This window comes from Gorilla gorilla, chromosome 23 (assembly GCF_029281585.2).
Source record: "Gorilla gorilla gorilla isolate KB3781 chromosome 23, NHGRI_mGorGor1-v2.1_pri, whole genome shotgun sequence".
Taxonomy (NCBI): domain Eukaryota; kingdom Metazoa; phylum Chordata; class Mammalia; order Primates; family Hominidae; genus Gorilla; species Gorilla gorilla.
In genome coordinates this window covers 27,472,954-27,491,632 of record NC_086018.1, presented here as the reverse complement: position 1 = coordinate 27,491,632, position 18,679 = coordinate 27,472,954, and the positions used below count along the sequence as shown (strand labels likewise).

The following is an 18,679-nucleotide window of genomic DNA, read 5'->3' as shown; positions in this document are numbered from 1 at the left end:
TCCTCTGATTGAACAACAAACTGATAGCCTTCAAGACTCAGCTGTATGGCCGGGTGCAGTGGCTCATACCTGTAATCTCAGCATTTTAGGAGCCTGAGGTGGGAGAATCACTTGAGGTCAGGAGTTCAAGACCAGCCCGGGCAACATGATTGAAACCCTGTCTCTACAAAAAATACAAAAATTAGCTGGGTGTGGTGGTCAGCGTCTGTAGTCCCAGCTACTCAGGAGGGTGAGGCAGGAGGATTACTTGAGCCTGGGAGGTCAGGCTGTAGTGAGCCGAGATTGTACCAGTGTACTCCAGCCTGGGCAGCGACAGTGAAACCCTGTCTTGAAAAATAAAAAAATTAAAAAGACTCAGCTGTGGCATCACCTCCTCCAGGAAGCCTTCCTTGATGCCCTTCCTGTCCCAGGCTGAATTAGGCTCCTCCACTGGCCTCTCTCAGTTTCCCCTGTCCGGCACTCATCCGTTTTGTTGCAAACATCTGTTCATGTGTTTACCTCCTCTACCAGACTGTAAGCCCCTCGTCCTCACCTTGACACCCACTGTGCCTGGCACCATTTGTGGTACAGAGGAGATTACTGGGGAATTTTGAAGGGCCAAATCTTTTTTTTTTTTTTTTTTTTGAGATAGAGTTTTGCTCTTGTTGCCCAGGCTGGAGTGCAATGGCACAATCTCAGCTCACCACAACCACCGCCTCCCGGGGTTCAAGTGATTCTCCCACCTCAGCCTCCCGAGTAGCTGGGATTACAGGCATGCGCCACCACAACTGGCTAATTTTGTATTTTTAGTAGAGACAAGGTTTCTCCATGTTGGTCAGGCTGGTCTCAAACTCCCAAACTCAGGTGATCCACCCGCCTCAGCCTCCCAAAGTGGTGGGATTACAGGCGTGAGCCACCATGCCCGGCCTTTTTTTTTTTTTTTTTTTTTTTTTTTTTTTTAATGGAGTCTTGCTCTGTTGCCCGGGCTGGAGTGGCATGATCTTGGCTCACTGCAACCTCTGCCTCCTGGGTTCAAGCAATCCCCCCACCTCAGCCTCCTGAGTAGGTGGGATCATAGATGTGTGCCAGCATGCCCAGCTAATTTTTTATATTTTTAGTAGAGACAGGGTTTCGCCATGTTGGCCAGGCTGGTCTCGAACTCCTGACCTCAAGTGATCTGTCTGCCTCAGCCTCCGAAAGTGCTAGGATTACAGGCATGAGCCACCATGCCTGGTCAGATGACCAAATCTTGATCTATCGTAACCTTGTGAGTAGTGGACAAGTTCTAGTATCTGTTTCACAGAGGAGGAAACTGAGGCACAGAGAGGTGACATGATTTTCGCAACTCACAGAGCTAGTGGTGACAGAGCTGGCATTTGTTGGAATGGCCTCCATTTCAGAACAAGCTCCTGGAAGGGTTTACCAAACCAGGGCTTACATTTTTTGAATTATTTATTAATGGTTCAAAAGTCTGAAGGCGCAAATGGTAGACAGTGAAAAATCTCCCTTCTCTTCTGTCCCCAGCCACCCAAATCCTCCTAGGGAAGCAGCTGGGGTGATCTGATTCTCAGGTGTTCTTCTCAGCAGTGTGTGTGTTCCCAGACAAAACCAGCATGTGTTATTTAGAACCAGGTTTAAACCCAGGCCTGTGGGATGCCCATCTCACCCGGGGCTACTCAGGGCTTGGGACAGGGCCCACCATGTCCTGGCAAAGATATTGGGCCACCAGAGGCCTCCATCTCCCCATCCTGGGTCCCCTCCCTGTCCCAGGTCCCCTCCGGCTGTTGCTGTGCCTCCTCAACAGAGCTGCCTGCCTGGCTCTGCTCCCCAGGCTGCAGCAGAGGCTGGGCTCAGGCCCACAGCCCGGCAGGGCTACAATGGTGAAGGGCTGCTTTGGGCTGAGGGGGCCTCCCTTCAGGCAGTCTGACACTTGCTTTCATTATTCCTCACAGAAGGGGCCCAGTGTGGGGAAACAAGCCCAGCAAAGGCAGGGGCCAGAGTGAGGAGGCACTGGGCAGGCGGGGTGCACAGGGCACATCACGGCAGGGCAGGGCAGGGATGCTGGCTCCACCCCTTTCTGCTGGGAACCGAGTGGGCATAATATCTCCCTGAGCAGCCTCTTTTCTCTGAAGATTAAGAGACAGTACCTGGAATTGCTTGGAGAATGCAGTAAGCGCTCCAGAAGTGGTGACTGGAGTGTTATAGTTAGGGAGGCTCCGGGCTTTTCCACCATCCTAGACTTCCCTGTGACCCCTGAAAAGCAGAGACACAAGACCCTTGGGGCCTGTGCTCAGGGCTCTGACCCAGTCCCTTCCCGTGTGCATAAATATTTGGGGGATTGTTGTTGTTACTCTTTTTTTTTTTTTTTCTTGAGACAGAGTTTCGCTCTTGTTGCCCAGGTTAAGGTGCAGTGGCACGATCTCGTCTCACCGCAACTTCTGCCTCCCAGGTTCAAGCAATTCTCCTGCCTCAGCCTCCTGAGTAGCTGGGATTACAGGCACGTGCCACCACGCCCAGCTATTTTTTTGTATTTTGCATAGAGACAGTGTTTCACCATGTTAGCCAGGATGGTCTTGATCTCCCAACCTCAGGTGATCCGCCCACCTTGGCCTCCCAAAGTGCTGGGATTACAGGCGTGAGCCACCACGCCCAGCCCTGTTGTTGTTACTCTTATTGGTGTCCAGTCTTACGATGTCCAATAGGAAACCAGGACTCCCACCTCCACCCTGTTGCCCGGGGTAGCTTTGGTGGAGGGCAGGGCAGCAGTGAATATGTGCACAGGTTTGGAGGGTGGGGAGGAGGCTACCAGGAGGCTGGGTGGGGCACAGACAGAGCACAGGGCTAGGAACCAGGCCTTTGGGGTTCCCCTCTTACATAGAAGCCCTGGGTCTGCCTGAGTCCAGTTCCCTCCTCTATGAAATTAGGGTGATCATCCATCTCCCCATTAACCTCATGGGATTTGGGATGCTCAGGGGAGAGAATGCATGAGAGAATCTTTGCCTTGAACTCCTGGCCTCAAGTGATCCTCCTGCTTCAGCCTCTTAAACTGTAGGGATTACTGGGATTACAGGCATGAGCTACTGCACCTGGCTGGGGATCTTTGCCATCTGCAAATCAGAGGTGGCAAGCAGGCATCCACAGGCCTGCAGAACCACAGAGGACATTAAAGGGATTTGATTTGGAAATAGTAGTAATGATTGTGCAATATTTTGAATATAATTAATACCACTGGCCTGTACACTTAAAATGGTAAAAATGGGCAGTTTTGTGTTATAGATTTTTTTTCTTTTCCTTGCCCATCTTTTTTTTTTTTTTTTTTTTTTTTTTTTTTTTTGAGACAGGGTCTTGCTCTGTAAGCTCAGGCTGGCATGCAGTGGCGTGATCTTGGCTCATGGCAACCTCTGCCTCCTGGGTTCAAGTAATTCTCCTGCCTTAGCCTCCCAAGTAGCTGGGATCACAGGCATGCACCACCACACCCGGCTAATTTTTGTATTTTTAGTAGAGATGAGGTTTTGCCATGTTGGCCAGGCTGGTCTCGAACTCCTGACCTCAAGTGATCCACAGGCGTCGGCCTCCCAAGGTGCTGGGATTACAGGCGTAAGCCACCATGCCCGGCTTTACACAGCCATTTTAAATATGGGAAAAAAAAAAAGAGGATTTGAATTAGTTGCCCTATCAGTCAGAAAAACAGAACCCACTTTAGGGGGTCTAGTGGGGGAAATTTTGAAAAACCAAACAGGAGGCTGGACAGAGTTGGGTTACCCAAACCCATGGCCTGGGACCACAGAGGTCTATCTGGAGGGAATTGTAAGTTTGGAGAAGACCCAGCCACTGCCCAAAGGCTGGAAAAACCCGGGCCTCTTCTATCTGCCAGTCTCCCTTCAGGCCTCCCATTGGCTGGACCTAATCAACGCCGGTTTGCAAAGGAGCCTGGGAAATGTAGTTTGCAGGGCTTAGTTCCCCCACCTTTCCAGATGGTGAGCAGAGGAGGGACAGCAAATGGTTGTAAAATCATACAGCAGGCAGGGCATGGTGGCTCATGCCTGAAATCCCAGCACTTTGGGAGGCCAAGGCGGGAAGATGACTTGAGGCCAGGAGTTTGAGACCAGCCTGGGCAATATAACAAGACCCTCATCTCTACAAAAAATTTTAAAAAATTAGCCAGGCATGGTGGCACACACCTGTAATCCCAGCTACTAGGAGGCTGAGGTGGAGAATGGCTTAAGCCCAGAATTTGAAGCTTCAGTGAGCTATGATCACACCACTGCACTCCAGCCTGGGCGACAGAGCAAGACCCTGTCTCTTAAAAAAAAAAAAGAAAAAACATCATATGGCAAATGAGGGTTATAGTTGTCAGCATGAAATGACTGGGCGATTTAGCATAAAAATCTGGATTTATAGATTCTCCTGAAACACCAAAGGCTCCACTCCCTTGAGTCCACTATCTTAGCCTAGTTTTGCTGTTTACATTGTCCTTGGGGACCCCTGCTGAGGAGTCCTGAGAAGCCTACAGGGTGAGGGGCATGAGGGAACCCCATATCCTTCAGGGTGGGATCAGAGGAGGAGAAGCCATGAGGACCCTGAGGCAGGTGGGCTGAGCAGGCAGGGCCAGGGGATCCAATGGGGCCATCAGTTTCTAGAGAGAGCACATTGGGGATCTGAAACTGTGGGGACCTTCCTATTGTCACTTTTGTGTGTGTGTGTGTGAGACAGAGTCTTGCTCTGTCACCCAGGCTGGAGTGCAGTGGTGCGATCTCAGCTCACTGCAACCTCTGCCTCCCAGGTTCAAGCAGTTCGTTGCCTCAGCTTCCCAAGTAGCTGGGACTACAGGCGCGTGCCACCACTCCCAGCTAATTTTTGTATTTTTAGTAGAGACGGGGTTTCACTATCTTGGCCAGGCTGGTCTTGAACTCCTGACCTCGTGATCCACACGCCTCGGCCTCCCAAAGTGCTGAGATTATAGGCGTGAGCCACCGCGCCTATTGTAGCTTTTAGAGACTGTCTGGTCTTAACGCAACTGTAAGGGTTGTGTTTGTTCATTTTAGTTATCTTTCTGACACTGTCAGGCCCTGTGTTCTAAATTTTCCAGGAAAGCCCAACGTGTAAACTGATGACACACTATCCTGGAGGAAGAGGTGGGGCAGCCTGGAGTTTTCCTCTGGACATCCTGAGAGGGATACTGAAGCACTCAGGAGGGGTCTTAGACCTGCCCAAGCTCACTCACGCAGTTTGAGAAGAGCTGCGCTTAGACCACAGGCCTCTTGGCTCCTGGGAAGCTGAGAGCATCGGCGCTGGAGTTCGTCAGACAGGGGCAAGTCCCAACCGCAGCTCAGTGACCTCAGACAAGCCCCCTCACCTCGTAGAACCAGGTTCTTCTTCAGAGTTGTAGGAAGGAGTGGAGGAGGGTCTCCGCATGTCAGATGTCCACACAGTGCCTGGGAGCTGAGGTTGTCATGGTTACCAAGAGGCCAGTCTCAGGGCTGCTGTGATGACCTGGGCTGCTCTCCCATTCCCAAGAAGGGGAGAACTCCTCAGATTCCCTACTCTGCTCTTCTTGCTCCCTCCCAAGCAATACATGAGCAGGAATTTGTCCTCTGCAGGAATGTGCAGCGAGAAAGTCTCCTTTTTTGATGAGACAGAGATGAGGTGATGTCTGGTTTTTTATATCCTCACTTGCTGAACTGGTGCCAGATGTAAGAGTCCAGGCTGGATTCCATTAGCCATATTTGTCCTCTGGGCTCCCAGCCCTGCAGGACCTTCTGGGGACCCACCTTGAGGCCCTCCAGTTGGTAAGAAGTTGGCTGGGGCAAATGATGCAGCCCTAAGATGAACCATTTCCACTGGGGACTCAGGCAGGGTCCTTGAGAGCCTGATTTACTCGAGTCTTTTCTTTAAAAATTAAAAAAACAAGGTTGGGCGCGGTGGCTCACGCCTGTAATCCCGGCACTTTGGGAGGCCGAGGTGAGTGGATCACGAGGTCAGGAGATTGAGCCCATCCTGGCTAACATGGTGAAACCCCGTCTCTACTAAAAATACAAAAAATTAATCGGGCATGGTGGTGGGCGCCTGTAGTCCCAGCTACTCAGGAGGCTGAGGCAGGAGAATGGCGTGAACCCGGGAGGCGGAGGTTGCAGTGAGCCGAGACTGCACCACTGCACTCCAGCCTGGGCAACACCGTGAGATGCCATCTCAAAAAAAAAAAAAAATTAACAAAACACATTGATCTTTTTTTTTTCTTTTTACCGAAGTAAAAAACCCTTTGAAGTTTAGGAGCTGCAACTAATCCACGTTGAAGGCTAATCGGAGGCCTAGATAGGTTAATACCTTTCCCAGAGGAACCCAGTGGTAAATGTAAATGTCAGATTGATCAATTGTAGATTGAACTTCAGAAGCTGGAGTCCTCGTGACTATTCTGGGATGATGGTCGACTCTATTTGCTCAACAGAAGGATCAGTGGCCTGGAGAATTTGAGATAGTTGGTGATAACATTATAGGATTCTATTTTAAATGGGAAAGAAATTCCTAAAAGTTACACGCATGTTAAAAAAAACTACATTAAGGCCGGGTACGGTGGCTCTTGCCTGTAATCCCAGCACTCTGGGAAGCCGAGGTGGGAGGATCGCTTGAGCCTAGGAGTTCCAGATTAGCCTGGGCAACACAGTGAGACCCCATCTCTAAAAAAAAGAACAAAATTAGCTGGCGTGTCATTGTGCGCTTGTAGTCTCAGCTACTTGGGAGGCTGAGGTGGGAGGATTGCTTGAGCACAGAAGGGTGAGGCTGCAGTGAGCTGTGATCACACCACTGTGCTCCAGCCTGGGTGACAGAACAATACCTTGTCTCAAAAATAAAAAAATTCATATACAAAAATGCCTGAGGTATACAATGAAAGCTCTTGAAAGCCACTGTCTAGAGATAAGCATTAGAGCCACTTACACAGATTTTTTTCAGATTTTTCTATGCATTTATATGTTAAAATTTATATTTTTAAAAGATTAACACTATACATTCTGTTTTGCAGTTTGCTTTTGCAAATAGCAGTAGCTCCTGAAATGTGGAAATTCTTTACCTGGCTGATTCATGACAAACTTGGTGGGAGAAGTAGCTGGTAAAGTTTTATGCAAAATTGTGCGTTGTGTGTATGTGAGCATTCTTTAGAAATAGGGACTACGATTCTCATCAGAATCTTAGGAAAGATTCAGACCCAAGACCCTTGATTTCAGATGGGGAAGGGACTCAGTCCTCGGGCTGGCCTTGAAGGATGAGGACAAGAATGCTGCAGTCGCCTGGCCCTGGGCATCCTGCCCTGGCCTTGGAGAGGAGCTGCATTCTGCAGAGCCAGAAGGAGGACAAGAGAGGCAGCCTGCCCAAGCACCAGGCTGAGCCTCTGCAGTCCCTGCCAGGAGACTTACAGCCGCCGGGAGCTTGGGAAGGTTACAGAGAAAAAGCCTTTCGCAGCACTTGGGAGGACACTGCCTGCAGTGCCGCGCCTGCCGTGGGCCTGCTCCAGGGTCAGGGAAGCCTCTGAGGGACAGGCTTGGGGCACAAGGGCGGGTGAGGGGCAGGGGAGAGAGGGTACTCTCTGGGCCAGGACCCCGGCACACCTAGCACGCAGACCATGGGGAGGGTGCCAAACACAGGACTTGGCTACATTTTGTTACTGTCACTTTGAGTATTACCTGTGCAGTCGAGCAGGCTTTATGGATCTCAGACTGCCCAGGACTTTTCTAGCTGCTATGGGAGGATGCAAGATTTACCAAGAACACCGGCCACCACCCAGAAAGCAGGTTTCTCATGTGAGCCCTGCGCCAAGCACTGTATGTGCACATGCCAGATTTTAATTTGCTGTGGGGAGGTCCTTTTATACTCGCCACTTGACAGTGGCCCCCAAAAAGCCAAGAAACCTGTCCAAGGCCCATGGGATCAGCAGGTGTTGATTTAATACTGGTACCCCCAGTTGCAGAGTCCCCAGCCTCAACCATAGGCACTCTCCTCTGCCCCCCGGGGAGGGACTGCCACCCTGACTCAGGGATGACCTCTGTGAGATGAGAGCAGAGGGGTTTTGTTCTGTTTCAACCTTTTTTGTTGTTTGTTTTTGAGACGGAGTTTTTGCTCTGTTGCCCAGGCTGGAGTGCAGTGGCGCAATCTCAGCTCACTGCAACCTCCACCTCCTGGGTTTAAGCAATTCTCCTGCCTCAGCCTCCCGAGTAGCTGGGATTACAGGTGCATCTCACCATACCCAGCTAATTTTTTGTGTTTTTAGTAGAGATGGGGTTTCACCATGTTGGCCAGGCTGGTCTCAAACTCCTGACCTCAGGTGATCCACCCACCTCGACCTCCCAAAGTGCTAGGATTACAAGTGTGAGCCACTGAGCCTGGCCTCAACCTTTTTTTTTTATTATTATTTTTTGAGATGGAGTCTCACTCTGTCGCTAGGCTGGAGTGCAGTGGCACAATCTCAGCTCACTGCAACCTCCACCTCCTGGGTTCAAGTGATTCTCCTGCCTCAGCCTCCTGAGTAGCTGGGACTACAGGCGCCCACCACTACACCCGGCTAATTTTTTGTATTTTTAGTAGAGATGGGGTTTCACCATGTTAGCCAGGATGGTCTCAATCTCCTGACCTCGTGATCCACTCACCTCAGCCTCCCAAAGTGCTGGTATTACACGCGTGAGCCATCGAGCTCGGCTTTTTTTTTTTTTTTTTAAACCACAAGCATGGGTCACTTTTATAGTTAAGAGGAAAAACAAACTTTTTCTAAAAATCTGTATTTCTGAAATGGTTAGCAGGAGCCCAGCTGAGTCTGGGGTGCTGCAGGCCTCCTGCCTGTGGGAACCTCTCCTAAGCACCTCCTTTCTTAGACCCATTCTTAGGGCTGGGAGAAACTCCTTCCACAGTGTTCTTGGCTTTAAAGCAGGGCAGGCTTCCCAGATGGGGAAGCTCATAGGCTGGTGGGGGTGAGGTGCGGTGGGGAGCGGCAGAGAGACCTTCCAGGCAGCTGTCCAGCCTAGAAAAAGGCTCAGAAGTGTGCATGAGTGTGAGCTGTTGTTGGGAATAAGAAGATTGTCCCAGGAGGGCCCAGTATGCACTAGAGGCTTATAAGTAATACTGCTGGGGGCCAGGTGTGGTGGCAAGCACCTGTAATCCCAGCACTTTGGGAGGCCAAGGTGGGCAGATCACCTGAGGTCAGGAGTTCGAGACCAGCCTGGCCAACATGGTGAAATCCTGTCTCTACTAAAAATACAAAAATTAGCCAGGCGTGGTGGTGGGAGCCTGTAATGCCAGCTATTTAGGAGGCTGAGATATGAGAATCACTTGAACCCAGGAGGCAGAGGTTTCAGTGAGCTGAGATTACACTGCTGCACTCCAGCCTGGGTGACAGAGTGAGACTCCTCAAAAAAGAAAACAACAACAACAACAAAAAGAAATAGGCCGGGCATGGTGGCTCATACCTATAATCCCAGCACTTTGGGAGGCTGAGGTGGGTGGATAACCTGAGGTCAGGAGTTCGAGACCAGCCTGGCCAACATGGTGAAACCCTGTCTCTACTAAAAATACAAAAATTAGGCAGGCGTGGTGGCACGCACCTGTAGTCCCAGCTACTCAGTGGGCTGAGGCATGAGAATCGCTTGAACCCAGGAGGCGGAGATTGCAGTGAGCTGAGATCGTGCCACTGCACTCCAGCTTGGGCAACAGAGCAAGACTCTGTCAAAAAAAAAAAAAAGAGAGAGAGAAAAGAAAGAAAAAAGAATGAAAGAAAGAAAAGGAAAGAAAGAAAAGAAAAGGAAGGAAGAGAGAGAGAAGAAAGAAAGAAAGAAAAGAAAAAAGGAAGGAAGAGAGAAAGAAGAAAGAAAGAGAAAGAAAGAGAAAAGAGAAGTACTGCTGGGCACCTGGGTGAGATGGCAGAGATGGCATGCGCTATAGTCCCAGCTACTCAGGAGTCTGGATGGGAGGGTCACTTGAGCCCAGGAGTTCGAGGTTAAAGTGACCTATGATCTTGCCTGGGTGACACAGTGAGACACTTTCTCTAAAAAAAAGAGGAAGAAAAAGAAAGCAATCTTGCTTTGCATCTGTAGTTCTTGGGGGTGTCTCTTTATTCTCACCTGTCCATGCATTCATGGTGTCCAGGCCTAGGGCCCAGAGTGACTTTACTTGATGGAGCCGTAATTGTCTCACCTAGAAACTGAGGATGCAGAAATGGCTTCCTGAGGGGTTGAAGGTATTCTGTGACTGTCAAGGGCTGTGCCAATATCAGATATTATTGCTTGGATTCACATGAAGCTGGGCATACAGTAGGTACTCTATAATTTGTTTTTTTTGGGTTTTTTTTTTTGAGACAGAGTCTCGCTCCATAGCCCAGGCTGGAGTGCAGTGGCATGGTCTCAGCTTACTGCAACCTCCACCTCCCAGGTTCAAGAGATTCTTCTGCCTTGACTTCCTGAGTAGCTGGAACTACAGGTGCACGCCACCACGCCCAGCTAATCTGTGTATTTTTAGTAGAGACAGGGTTTCACCATGTTGGCCAGGCTGGTCTGGAACTCCTGATCTCAAGTGATCCACCCGCCTCGGCCTCCCAAAGTGCTGGGATTATAGGCTGGTCTTGAACCCCTGACCTCAAGTGATCCACCCTCTTCAGCTTCCCAAAGTGCTGGGATTACAGGCATGAGCCACCGCACTCTGCCAGATATTTTAAAAACTTTTTTTTTTCCTTCTTCGTGTTTATTGTGGATGATTTAGGAAATGTATATAAGCAAAAAAAAGAATATAGATGTTATCCATGATCCCACTCCTGCTAACATGTGGGCCTGTGTTTGTCTGTGTGTACTTAACAAAACTGGAATTACACCGCATGGTCTCGGCTTTTATGTATTAATTTTTTTTTGAGACAGGATCTTACTGTGTTGCTCAGGCTGGAGTGTGGTGGTGTGATCTCGGCTCACTGCAGCCTCTGCCTCCCAGGCTCAAGGTATCCTCCCACCATAGCCTCCCAAGTAGCTGGGACTACAGGCACATGCCACTACGCCCAGCTAATTTTTTGTGAAGATGAGGTCTCCCTGTGTTGCCCAGGCTGGTCTTGAACTCCTGGGCTCAAGCAGTCCGCCCACCTCAGCCTCCTAAATTGCTGGGATTACAGGCATGAGCCACCACACCCAGCCTATTTACTAATTTTTTAAAATTGAAGTACAATTCATATATCATGAAAGTACTCATTGTAAAGTGTACAACTCTATGGCATTGAGGACATTTATAACATTTTGGAACCATCACCTCCCTAGTTGTGAAACATTTTCATCACCCCAAAGGAACCCTGTTCCCGTTAGCAGCCACTTCCCACCCTCTGTTCCCCACTCCCTGGCAATGGGCTTCCTGTCTCTATGGATTTACCTACTTCGGGCATTTCATATGAATGGGATCACACAATATTTGTCCTTTGTGTCTGGCTTCTTTCGCTTTGCATAATGCCCTCCAGGCTCATCCATGTTGTCGCATGTGTCAGTGCTTTATTCCTTCGCAAGGCTGAATAATCCTCCGTTTGTCCGGATAGACCACATTGTGTCCATTTATTAGTTGACGGGTGTTTGAGTTGTTTCCACGTTTTGGATGTTGTATGTTAAGTTTTCGAACTTACTTTTTTCTTTTCTGTTCTTTTCTTTTCTTTTTTTGAAACAGAGTCTCTCACTGTCTCCCAGGCTGGAGTGCAGTGGCGCGATCTCGGCTCACTGAAACCTCCACCTCCCGGGTTCAAGCCATTCTCCTGCCTCAGCCTCCTGAGTAGCTGGGATTACAGGTGCCCACCACGACGCCCAGCTAATTTTTTGTGTTTTTAGTAGAGACAGGGTTTCACCATTTTGGCCAGGCTGGTCTCGAACTCCTGACCTCATTATCTGCCCACCTCGGCCTCCCAAAGTGCTGGGATTACAGGCATGAGCCACCACACCCGGCCCTTTTTTCTTTTCTTAACGGTGTGTGGCGAACATCTCTTCGTGCTAGTAAACCATGTTTATATCCTTGCATTTCAGGCATATACCCATCTGCTGTGTGGCTGGACCATGTGGGTAAACTCTCCGGAGGCCTGCGTGAGCTAAGGGGGATGCTCCATCCCATGCGCAGTGGAGCCTGCCTCCATGGGCCCTGCTGGCCTTCATGGCACCACCTCTCCCATAGACATCAGAGCTCCGGTGCCAGCGCTTCCCCCCACAGACCCACTCGGTGGTGCCCAGCCAGGCTACCCTGCACAGCATCCCACTCATCTATGCCAGAGTGATGGCTGCTCAGCTAGCCACGAGAGGGTAGCACACCCTCTGCCCATCCTGCAACATGTCTGAAGCCCACGTAGACCCCTTCATCTCATGGACACTACATTAAGCTCACGCACAAGCACCTGGGCTTCAGGTAAGAGCTACCTGGCCGCCTGCCCACCTATCCCCTGGAGCCAGCCTGTGCCGCCTTCCTGCCTGAGGCTAACCTCTTCGTGCCCTGCATGTGGGGAGACCCGGAGATCCTGGTACTAATTTTTTTTTTTTTTTGAGATGGAGTCTTGCTCTGTTGCCCAGGTTGGAGTGCACTGGCGTGATCTTGGCTCACTGCAAGCTCTGTCTCCCAGGTTCACGCCATTCTCCTGCCTCAGCCTCCCGAGTAGCTGGGACTACAGGTACCCACCACCATACCTGCCTAATTTTTGTATTTTTAGTAGAGATGGGGTTTCACCATGTTGGCCAGGTTGGTCTCGAACTCCTGACCTCAGGTGATCCACCTGCCTTGGCCTCCTAAAGTGGTGGGATTACAGGCGCGAGTCACGGCACCTAGCCCCTGGTACTAATTCTTATTGTTCTCCCTCAAAACCTTGAGAAGTAGGCACCAACCCAGTGATGATAGAGTTACTAATAACAGCAGCTCAGGCGTACTGAGAGCTCACACCCTATTGGGCTCTTCACATGCATCGGCCCAGGAAGCCTTCCCTGCAACTTTGCCTCTAGGTTCTGTTATTACCCCCAATTTACAGATGGGGAAACTGAGGCACAGAGAAGTAAGTATTGTGGGCCTATATCACAGGACTCCAGAGTGGCAGGGCCTGCCTCTACTTGGTGATGTGTGTGGGGACACTGCAAGCAGTTCAGTGTGATGGGGCCAACTGTCTTCATCATGGTGGGACTGGCTCCAGGAGGGATGGTGGAGATATGAAGCCAGATGGGGCACAGGGCTGTGTCTGAGGGGCCTTGAGGCCTCAGAGAGGGCTTTGCACTTTATCCAGGGATTTCAGCAGCCATGAGAGGGTCGTAATTAGGAGGGGCATCTGGTTGGGCCTCTACTGGAAGGCTCACTCCTTTGGCCAGGAAGATGGGGAGGCTGGTGGCAAAGAAGCCCGTTGGAGGCTGTTAATGCCACCCAGGCCAGGGAGGCAGGGCCCAGGTGAGCCAGTGACAGGAGTGAAGGAGAGAGGGCGCCAGGGTAGAGAGAGCTGAAGGGGCAGTGGCAGCGCTGGGTAGCCCTGGGTAGCTCAGCACATTTTTGGGGGTTGAAATGCATTAGATATTTTCAAAAGGCGGTTTATAATCAAATAAAATAAAATAAAAAGGAATGCATCAGATAGAGCCTGGCATGGGACTGGTGAGCAGTCAGGAAGTCCAGCTCAACCCTCTAGCAGGAGCCAAGCGTATATTCAGAATTCATCTCAGCAGGCATTCCAGGGGGTGTCTGAGCGCATCCCAAAGTGTGTACATTTGTCCACCTGTAGCTCCCACGGTGGGTCCACCACAGGCATTTCTGAGTCCTGACCACCCTGAGCTGCTGTTTTTTCACCATTTCTTTGTTCAGCTCACCTGTCATTATTTATCCGTTCTCAAAACCAGATCCTGAGCTTCCAACCACTAAGACAGGAGCATAGCTCACGCCTGTGATCCCAGTACTTTGGGAGGCTGAGGCAGGCAGATCACGAGATGAGGAACCAGCCCGGGCAACATAGCAAGACCCTATCTTTACAAAAAATGATAAAATTAGCAGGAGGATCAGTCGAGCCCAGGAGTTCAAGGCTGCAGTGAGCTATGACCATGCCACTGTTCTCCAGCCTGGGTGGGTGACAGAGTAAGACCTTGTCTCTAAAAAAAAGAGCACACAGTGACATGGGAGGGCCAGGTACACATAGCTTAGGGGCGGCTGTTAAAAGCCAGAAAAGAGCCTTACAGATGCAGGTTCAAGTCCCTGCTCCACCCCTTACTAACCCCATCATTAAAATGTTTACCAAGCACCTATTATTAAATTGTGCCCCATTGTGAGCAGTGTGATGAAATCTCCAGCTGACTGGGGTGTGAATCCTCCCTTTGTCCAATGTACCCACGCTATTTTTCACTACCCCATAATCACATAGTAGCCCTCCCAGTTATCAAATCAACCATCACAGTTTTGCAGTGCTTGTGTTCAAGAAATCCTTATCTGACTTAACTATAGCCCCAAAGAGCAAGATTCATGATGCTGGCAATTCAGATATGCCAAAGAGAAGTTGTGAAGTGCTTCCTTTAAATGAAAAGGTAAAAGTTCTCAATAAGAAAAGAAGAAAATCGCCGGGTACAGTGGCTCACGCCTATAATCCCAGCACTTTGGGAGGCTGAGGCGGGTGGATCACCTGAGGTCAGGAGTTCAAGACCAGCCTTGCCAACATGATGAAACCCCGTCTCTACTGAAAAATGCAAAAATTAGGCTGGGCACGGTGGCTCACTCCTGTAATCCCAGCACTTTCTGGGGTGAAGGCGGGTGGATCACGAGGTCAGGAGTTCAAGACCAGCCTGGCCAAGACGGTAAAACCCCATCTCTACTAAAAATATAAAAAATTAGCCGGCCATGGTAGTGGGTGACTGTAATCCCAGTTACTCGGGAGGCTGAGGCAGAGAACTGCTTGAACCCAGGAGGGAGAGGTTGCAGTGAGCCGAAATTGTACCACTGCGCTCCAGCCTGGGCGACAGAGTGAGGCTCTGTCTCAAAAAAAAAAAAAAATTAGCCAGGCGTGGTGGTGCGCACCTGTAATCCCAGCTACTCGGGAGGCTGAGGCAGGAGAATTGCTTAAACCCAGGAGGCGGAGGTTGTAGTGAGCTGAGATCACGCCACTGCACTCCAGCCTGGGCAACAGAGCAAGACTGTCTCAAAAAAAAAAAAAAAAAAGAAAAAAAAAGAAAATCTGCTGAGCGCTCTAGGGAAAAAAGTAAAAGAGAATGAGATCATGTCCTTTGCAGCAACATGAATGGAGCCGGAAGCCGTCATCCTAAGCAAACTAACGCAGGAACAAAAAACCAAACACCACATGTTCTCACTCAGAACTGGGAGCTAAACATTGAGTGCACAGGGACGCAAAGAAGGATGCAAAGAACAATAGATACGGGCCTACTTGAAGGTGGCGAGTGAGAGCCGTAAAACTACCTATTGAGGCCTGGCTGGGTGGCTCACACCTGTAATCCCAGCACGTTGGGAGGCCAAGGCGGGCGGATCACCTGAGGTCAGGAGTTCGAGACTAGCCTGGCCAACATGGTGAAGCCCCGTCTCTACTAAAAATACAAAAATTAGCTGGGTGTGGTGGTGAGTGCCTGTAGTTCCAGCTACTCTGGAGGCTGAGGCAGGAGAATTGCTTGAATCCAGGAGGCAGAGGTTGCAGTGAGCTGAGATCATGCCACTGCACTCCAGCCTGGGTGACAGAGCGACACTCTTTCTCAAAAACCAAAACAAACTACCTATTGGGTATGGTACTTATTACCTGGGTGACAAAACGCTCTGTATACCAAGCATGCAATTTATCTGTAGAACCGACCTGCACATGTACCCCTGAAACTAAATAAAAGTTGAATTTGTAAAAAAAAGAAAAGAAAAAAATTATATGCTGAGGTTGCTAAGACCTATGGTAAGAACAAATCTATCTGTGAAATTATGAACGTGATGTTGTTATCATTGTCCTTTTTGGTTACTCTTGTTGTTCATCTCTTATTGTGCCTAATTTATAAATGAAATTGTTTCACGGGTATGGGTGTATAGGAGAAAACATAGTATATATGGGCTCAGTACTATCCATGGTTTCAGGCCTCCTCTGGGGATCTTGGAATGTATCCCCACAAGGACAATGGGGGGGACTGCGGTTGTCTTTTGGTCTCCTGTCCCCCACTCAACTCTGCCACCCCCACTCCCATCCACCTCGTGTGTCTCATCCACTGTCCTGGATCCACCTGTGGCTTCCCTGATCCTTAGTCCTGGCCTCTGGGCCACCTTTCAGGTTTGCTCTTTCATCTGGATGTCCCACAAGTCTCACCACCTCACTGAGCCCCCAAACCATTTATTTTCTTAAGTTTTTAAAATATTTGTTTATTTATTTCTTTATTTTCTACTGAGACAAAGTTTCACTGTGTCTCCCGGGTTGGAGTGCAGTGGCACGATCATTGCTCACTGTAACCTTGAACTTCCAGGCTCAAGTGATCCTCCTGCCTCAGCCTCCAGAGTAGCTGGGACTACAGGCGTACTCCACTGTACCTGGCTAATTTTTAAAAAATGTTTCTGTAGAGATGGAGTCTTTCCATCTTTCCTAGGCTGGTTTTGAACCCCTAGGCTCGAATAATCCTCCCATGTCAGCCTCCCAAAGTGCTGGGATTACAGCTGTGAGCCACCGCACCTGGCCCAAACCATTTTTTGATCCATTCAGTAGATGTCTAATGGGCACTCACCGTGCCTGGCTCTTTTTGGATATTGCTGAGACACAGGAATAAAACAATATAGCCTGTGCCCTCTTGGAGCGCACCTTCTTCTGCACGACCATTCACGGATTCATTTGGCAAACACTTCTCATGCTGAGGAGTGGCACCCACAGTCAGGAAAGATGTCGTCTGTGTTCCTGAGGAGCTCAGAATAGGCAGAGGCTGTACTGCATGACAGCTAAGGGTATGGGCTTTGGAATCAGGCAGCCAGGTTCTGCCTCTTGCCAGCTGTGTGATCTTGGGTGAATCCCCTCCCTCCCTGAGTCTGTTTCCCTCTGTAAGATGGGGGAAGTAATGATACCTACTTTGTAGGGTGATTGTGGGAATTAAAGGAGACTTTTTTTTTTTTTTTTTTTTGAGATGAGTCTGACTCTGTCCCCCAGGCTAAAGTGCAATGGCATGACCTTGGCTTATTGCAACGTCTGCCTTCCAGGTTCAAGTGAACCTCAGCCTCCTAAGTAGCTGGGACTATAGGTGTGGCCACCATGCCCGGCTAATTTTTTTTTTTTTTTTCTGAGATGAAGTCTTGCTCTGTCACCCAGGGTGGAGTGCTGTGGTGTGATCTCAGCTCACTGCAACCTCCGTCTCCCAGGTTCAAGCAATTCTCCTGTAATCCCAAGTAGCTGGGCCACTGCACTCCAGCCTGGGTGACAGAGCAAGACTCCGTCTCAAAAAATAAAAAAAATAAATAGAATAGTCCACTTGCAGCTCGGAAGAGGGGGCCATGTATTCGTAGGCTCCTGTGCCCTATGAGTCGGTGTGTCTGTGGCTGCCAGTTCCCTCTCAGGACTGGGCTGGTGTGCCAGGAAGCACCAAGAGCATCCCATGTCGGATGTCAGTGAACCCAGGGGTGGAATCAGAGAGAGACGTCTGCAGGTGGCCAAGGCAGCAGTGACAGAGACCACGCACACTCAACGCGAGAGAGAGAGGGAGGGAAGGAGAAAGATCCAGACAGGAAGAAACAGGGAGATGCAGGGAAATGACAGGAGAAGAGCCTGGGGTGGGAGGGAGGGAAAACAGAACTGCTGGATGTGCAGGGTCAGCCCTGCCACCCCTCCGGCCTGGGGTTCTGCCGCACAGGACCTTCTGCTCACAGTTCTCCCAGGGACATTTGGAACCGGACCATTCTGGATACCAGGGGTGGGGTGTGGCTTCATTCTAAGCATGGATGCCTGAGGGCACTGGGGCTTTGTCTCCTCAGGGATCCTTGAAGAGAAAGGCCAAAGGGATACATTAGTAACTAAAGTCTGTCATTCACATAGTGTTCTTTCTTCCTGTTACACATTTCTATGAATTTTGAAATATTTATGATGTTATGTTTACCATTTTGATCTCATGAGGAATACTCTCCCTGCTCCAAAACTTCCCTCTTCTTTACTTGTGAATCTCTGTCCTCTTTCTCCAGAAACCTTACCAACTATTGATATTTTTACCATCCCCTTGGTTTTGCCTTTTCCAGAATGTCATGTAGTTGGAGTCATGTATTAGGTTGATGCAAAAGTAATTGTGGTTTTCCCATTCTTTAAATGCCAGAAACCGCAACTAGTTTTGCACCAACCCAGTATTATGTAGCTTTTTCAGATGAACTTACTTCACTAATTAACATAAAGTCACCCTGCTCTGCTGCCTTTCTGTGTGTCTCATCCAATGAAGGCATGCCCTCACAGTCTTTCTGATACATGCTATTGTCTTTTCTATGCCTTGTTGGAGAACTCCTTTAAATCACAGAATAATATTGTGTTTTATGGATGATTATTTTTTTTCATTCACCTCTTGAACATCTTGCTTCTAGTTTGGGTGGTTATAGATAAAGCTGCTGTAAACATTCCTGTGCAGCCTTTGTGTGGACATAACTTTTCATTTCAGCTGAGTACATACCTAGGAGCACAATTTTTGGATTATATTGTGAAAATATGTTAGGATTCATAAGAATTTGGTGGATTTCATAAGAGAAATCATTTGGTTCTGGGGTTGTCTTT

At 49.4% G+C, this 18,679-nt stretch overlaps 1 long non-coding RNA gene across 1 annotated transcript in view; it reads left to right on the top strand.

The window, feature by feature from the left end:
* LOC134758217 (uncharacterized) overlaps positions 1-18,679 on the top strand; it is a 46,130-nt gene that overhangs the window by 25,446 nt on the left and 2,005 nt on the right. Inside the window, exon 2 of the long non-coding RNA XR_010133149.1 lies at positions 11,997-12,369. This is a non-coding gene — a long non-coding RNA (uncharacterized lncRNA). The remainder of the gene's footprint in view (positions 1-11,996; positions 12,370-18,679) is intronic.